Consider the following 6,881-nt stretch of genomic DNA (forward strand, 5'->3'; position numbering starts at 1 on the left):
TTAATACAGTATTATAAAATAAAAGATGTTAACTATACGCTGGTACGGGACTTACTACTTTGAAGATTACGGAGGCAGATCGGATCTTAAAACGCACTAAAAAATTTTAAATACTTCAAATTGACTTTACCCACGAAAAATAAATTACTCTAAATCCCAACTATTGGGTTAGAGAAAGAACTTCAGCTACTAACTCGACCGCTACACGTACTCCTCAATCGCCAAGACTAGACTGACCGCTCCTCCAGCGAGCCGGGAGGAACGCATCACCCGATACGTCACTGACCGATTAGCTGATTGCCGGTCCAACTGAACAAACAATGTCCCCGCACCGCGTCTAGTTAATAAGAGCCTACTTCCTACCGCGATTCAGCATAAATGAATTTGAACTATGGTACACATTTATCAGTTAAAGCATTAAGTTGGCAATTAAGATCAAAATAATAAGGAGCGTTCACTACTGCATCAACTGAACTATTTCGCTTATTGCGATTTTGTGAAACAGTTGTTATTGGTGTAGATTTGCATGTTTTATGTGAGGCAGGTATTGATTGAGAAGGAATTGAATTTGTTTTATTTTTTGAAGTAGTAGTACTATTAAATACTATTCCAATGTTACTTGTTTTTTTTTTAATTTAAGGAGTTAAAGCACTTGCAGGCATATTAAATGTCTAGCAAGGCTTGTTTATAAGCTAGTTTGTGTTTCTCTGTCACTTTTTCAATTGTAAAGTTAAATTTGTTAAGGACATAAGTCACTCTTATTGAGACATGCAATTTCATTTGTGATAAAAAAGTTAACTTTATATTTATCCAGTTTTGAATGATTCTGTATCAATTTCAATTATTTTTGCAGCCAGAATGGAAATCCAAAATTTAACTTCACCAAAAATTAAATCATTAACAGCAAAGGTGTTGTCAGGAAGCATTTAGAATAGGTTTTATTGCTAACAAAAATTAAATTTTAAAATGTTTTACAAACATTTAAAAAAATTTTTTTTTGTTATGTTGTATTTTAAATATTTTGTTTGTTGATGTTGGTACTCAATTCACAATTGTTTAAATAATCACTAATGGCTACTATTGTAACAGTTATCACTATAGTCTCCTTTGTTGCGCCTGTCTGGTAACAATACACAATTGTTTTCCTTATCCAAACAAGAAATGTCAATCAGGTTATGCGCCTGGGTCTGCGCAACTGGTTCACTCCTCAGTTGGCAAAAATGAAAGAAATGGTTATGTCAATTTTTAATATTTCACAAGCGACTGAAGATCCCAGGGATGCTAACAATTATAAATTAGCCAAAGATCAATTACGAGGGTGCTCTAAAACAAGCTAAATTTCATGCTAACCAAGAATTTATTCAGTCTTCAAGCAACACTTGCAAAGCTGCTTGGCAAATTATAAAACATGAGACTCAACCGAAACAACAACATGCTACTCCGGATGCTGATTCTTTCAACGAATACTTCATTCCGGTAGTGGATGAAATCCGAGAGAAAATCCCTGCAGCAAATACAAAGCCAGATGAGCTCCTAGAGGTTCAACACTTACCCTCACATCAGCCTCTCGCCTGGCAGCCTACAAAGTATAGTGACATTGTGAAAGTAATTTTAAAGTTAAAACGTTCCAAAAGCTGTGATTTATAATGTTTTAAATAATTTAGTGAAATTGGTGTGCAGTGAAGTAAATGTTCCTCTCACCATGTGTCTAAATGCAATGCTTAAAGAGGGAATCTTTCCTAGTAAATTAAAAGTGTCAAAGGTTTTGCCAATCTTTAAGAAGGGTGATCATAGAAGTGTTAAATTGTACAGGCCTATCTCTCTGGTACCAGTTTTTTCAAAAGTCTTTGAAGCCATTATTAAAACCCAGGTTAACTTATATTTTGAAACAAACAATCTCTTTTGTCGTAGTCAGTTTGGTTTTAGAGCCGGGATGTCGACAACCGATGCAGGCTTTGACACCTGCGCAGTTCTATGAAACCTCTCCAAAGCCTTCGACTGTGTCGATCACAACATCCTGTTGAGAAAACTTGAATTCTATGGTGAAACAGGCATTCAAAATTCGTTGTTTAAATCCTACCTCAGTTATCGGCAACAAAACATTTTTACTAATGGCAATCTTTCCAAATCTTCTGAGGTAAAGTTTGGCGTGCCACAGGGATCAGTTCTGGGCCCTACTTTATTTCTAATTATGGTTAACGATCTTGAGTACAATGTGAGTTATAAATCAGTAATGTTTGCTGATGATGTCACTTTTTTTTACAACAGTAAATAATCAGAATGAAAGAGAACTTAAACTAAGATGTATGATTGATGAAGCAGATGAATGGTATAAATCAAATGTTCTGTTGTTGAATTTAGAAAAAACTGAAAATATGGTTTTCTCCTTAAGACTTCAAGCTGATTGTAATGATAATGTGGTTAATTTATTAGGTATCACTCTGGATTCAAGGTTGACCTGGCATTCTCATATAAATAATGTATGTAAAAGATTGAGCAGGGTCATATATCTCTTGTACCATTAGAGGCACTATGTAGACAAACACTATCTTAGAATGGTTTACTTTGCCCTGTTTCAAGGTGTAATTACATATGGTCTATTATTATGGGGTAACTGTAGCAGTATAAATGAAGAATTGATTATTCAAAAGAAAGCAGTCAGAATTTCTCAACAACACCCTTTGTCTTGAGCACTGTAGACCCTTCTTTATTTGTAGTAAAATACTAAATGTTGTAAATCTATACATTTTATCTTGTCTACTTTTTGCAAAGAATGATGTTAATAATTATGTCCTCAATGAGCATGTTCACTCTTATGCTACTAGAAATTCTCACCAAATTCATGTACCTTTTGCTAGGTTAAGTAAAACTAAATTCTCTTATGAAATTGTTAGCATAAGGCTATTTAATAGGCTGCACCTTTCTGCTCATTATAGTAGCTTCAATAGTTTTAGGAATATTTTATACAATTGCTGTTGAACAATTCTTTTTACAAAATTGATGAGTTCTTTAAAAATGATATATCTAGTCTAGTCTTCCAAAGTTAGTTTGTAGGTAGTTGTATCTGTATATGTTAATTGCTTTTATTTGTATGTACCTATATTACGAAGCCTATTGTACAAATATGTATTTAATGGCCAAATATGACTTATATCAATCCATAATGCGTATTATTGATTACAGAGTTATAACTTGCTGTTAACCTTTCAATGTAAAGTAGTCCTTCTTGTAATTGTATTTTATTTTTTATAAAAAACAAGCTCTCTTCTGTTTAAAATCTGTCCCTTTGAAGTTTGGTTAATTTTAAAACTGCCTATTTATGATACAAATCTATTATAGTTTTTAAAATTAAAAACATGTGCTTTTAAAGCCTGAACTGTGAGTTTAATTATTATTATTCTTGTTTTAGAATAGAAGTTAACTATTATCTACTGTCTTAATTTGTTTCACTTAAAATGTTCTACCATAAAAACTCACCCACACCAATATAAATTCACTAAATCACATTTTAGTTCAGTTTAATAGAGAACAGAAAATTAACCAGCCACCTACTCAACAAATTTTCAAGTCAAGACAATTCAAAGTTATTTTTTAAATCAAACCATGACACATTACACCATAAAAAATATACAATAAATTTTGAATGGGAACTTGATTTCAAAATGAAAAAAGAAACGTTATTTTTGAACTTGATTATAATTTTACTTTTTTATTTTTAGTATGCAAATATATTGATTATTTAGTCAAATTATATTTGTATGTTCTTTAATGTTCAATTTGTTAATCTATGTTCTTTTCATAGTGCTTCTTAATTTTCAAGTAATTACAGCTTGCTGAAGATCTTCTTCCTTGAAGCAATTGAGATTGGAAGAGTAAGGAATATTTTGAGAAACATACTAAAATAGTTATAAGGGAATGTATCACCAACATAATTTTAAGCTGGAAGATAAGTAGAAGCAGTGACTAAGTTAGGTGAAGGTACTGGACATGGCACAAAATTAATTCTCTTTGAGAGGTGCTGTGATGTTCTGGTAGCGTTCTTCCAAATATCGCTTCCTCATAAATAATTATGAAAATTGATTAGTCAATGCTTTTGAGCTAATTTTTGAAAAAAGTCCTTTAAGTCGATTTCACTTATTTGAGAGCAACTCAAACTATCCAGATCTACAATTTAAATCTTTAAATCTAAAAATTATGTTAAGTATTTTCATTGGAGAACTTCTGAATCCTCTTCTTGTGTTAAATAAAAATTTTCCATCTCCACAGACTCCATCAGGTATCTACTTCTTTTTTTTTTTTACAGTCAGTTTTAATTTGATTATCTTGCACCATGATTTTGGCATCTGCGATAGCATCCGACCCTAAGCTTTCTTTATTTTCAAAAACTGATTTATTAAAGCCATATCTTCTTGAAAGAACTTATTAACTAAAATACTTGGCTTTATTACAATATACTAAAAGTAAGTCAACATAACTAATTCAAAATATTTAATTAAATTTAATAGAGCTCTAGCGTTAGTTTTAGTCTCTTGTGGGCGTCTATTATTAGGTAAATCTTAACCGCTAAAAATATTGTATCAAGATGTTTGAAGATGAGTTTAAAAAACTCAAGTCATGCTGAGCACCTTGTTTACTTTGTCTTTAGAATTAAGAGGATTTATATTTTTAAGCAATACACATCTTGAATTAGACATACTAAAATAGTTACAAGGGAAATGTAACACCAAAATAATTTTAAGCTGGAAGACAAGTAATAGTATAAGAAAGTAACTAAGTTTAGTAAAGGTACTGAGCATGGTACAAAATAAAGTAAAATTATTCTCTTTCAATATTCTGACTTTGCAATCCTTGATGGCACTGTAATTTCCATCTATATTAGCTTATAATATGATTGCCCTCTACGTAACTTCATATATCCTTATCCATGTTTTTTTTTCTTTAAATGCATTTCCCAATTTTGACAAACGAGGAAAAATCTCTAAAACTCTCTTAACTTTAGGACAATTATTTATTCAGTTTTACAAATTGGATTATCTTTGTCATTTGTTCATAACGACTGTGAGTCTAGTTAAAACGTCAAGGAGAAATATTTTACTTTTTAACATTTCGCGTTATATCTTCTTTTCTTTTGTAGATGAATACATCATGAAATACATCTTTTGATTTCTTCTAAGAAATAACTTAAGCTTTCCTTTCTTACGGCATTTAGTGCGTTTTCAAAGTGGGACAAGAGTAATTATGTTAAGAAATGTTCCACAATTTGGATTTTTAAAACATCCTTTATTTGTTTACGTGTCGGATTGTCTCCTCATACGCATTTTTTATAGATAGTAACAAAATCATGTCACAAAAACTTTTACTTTAAGACAAGTAACATGATGGAATGATAATGCAATACATTAACACGATGACTGTAAATATCAAAGGTGACCAGCAGTGAAGGTGTTAATAACACCAGCTAGGTGTTTTATAGCTAGACAGTTATTGCACATTAGTTTGACAGCGATCGACACAATGATCAAATATCTGCTATTAATAGGTTATAATAAAGGATTACAGTGATTGATTAAACTAATCAACTTTCCATAATTTTGCCGCCCAGGGCATACGAACCCCTCTATTCCTCCCTAGATGCAGCTCTGTTCATTAAATTTAATTAACACTAAAACAGCTGTTAACATTATTGCTCACATGATCTAAGCTTGAATTTAGGTACTATCTCGAGGGATGTTATTCTTTTTTGGTCAGAAGGGCGAAGTTGCGACCAAAGCCCGCTATGATGGGGCTTTTCCATGATCTGACATCAGAAAAGGAAATGCCATCAGTGTGGGCCTCAGTGGTGCCACCCTGCACTTCTAGTGGAAAAAGAAAAAAATCCCTAGAGAAAGCACCCAAATTCAAGCTCAGATCATTTGTGCTCATAAAGTACTACTAGTAACATATTTATAATCTAAATCTACTTGTACAGTCTAATAACAAATAGTAGATAGGGTCAGAGTACGCTCCTTCTCGTGACATAGTTTTCTTTTGGCAACTGATGGTCATAATAATATGCAATTTTCACAGTAAATTGCATGCTCTTTATAAATCTGTGATTTTTTAGGTTTCCGGGTATGAAAAACTCAAATAGTGGCCTCCGAATAATACATCCGGATAAAGTACCATCAACGCTTTTTTACTGAGTAGATTTCCTAGTTCTAAACACACTCACATACCCTTATATATATATATATACATTCATTAAATTTGTATAAATGGCAATAGCCGAATTTAATTTATTTCAATAAACATTGAATCGCAAAAAGTACTTGCTCCGCCGGGACTCGAACCCGGATCTCTCACTTGCCGGGTGAATGTGCTACCATTACACCACAGAGCCCTCACTTTTTACGATTCAATTATTTTGTATTTGGCCGTTTCTTTCACATATGTGTTTAAATAACCAAACTACCATATGATCGGAAGACCAAATACCTGTCAAATGACTTCTATTTAAATTCATTAAATTTGTATAAATGGCAATAGCCGAATTTAATTTATTTCAATAAACATTGAATCGCAAAAAGTACAAAGTTTATTGAAATATATATATATAAGGTAAGCTTCTCAATCCTAAGTATGTAATGTTTATAGTAAACATTTTTTGTATTTACACAAAGAACAAGAAATTCTCAAAATATTACAGGAGAGTTCATAAACATTCTGTATCTGTTCCTTTAAGTCATTATTGACCTTTATATTATACTTAATAGACCAAGTTTTATTACAAACACGTATAAGAAAGTTATTTTTAAAAAATCAAACAAATAAAATATGGATTTTATTTTCCAACAAACATAACAGTTATGTTCATACAGGGAATATCGAACAAAGAAACATAA

The sequence above is a fragment of the Homalodisca vitripennis genome, chromosome 5 (assembly GCF_021130785.1).
Source record: "Homalodisca vitripennis isolate AUS2020 chromosome 5, UT_GWSS_2.1, whole genome shotgun sequence".
NCBI lineage: Eukaryota > Metazoa > Arthropoda > Insecta > Hemiptera > Cicadellidae > Homalodisca > Homalodisca vitripennis.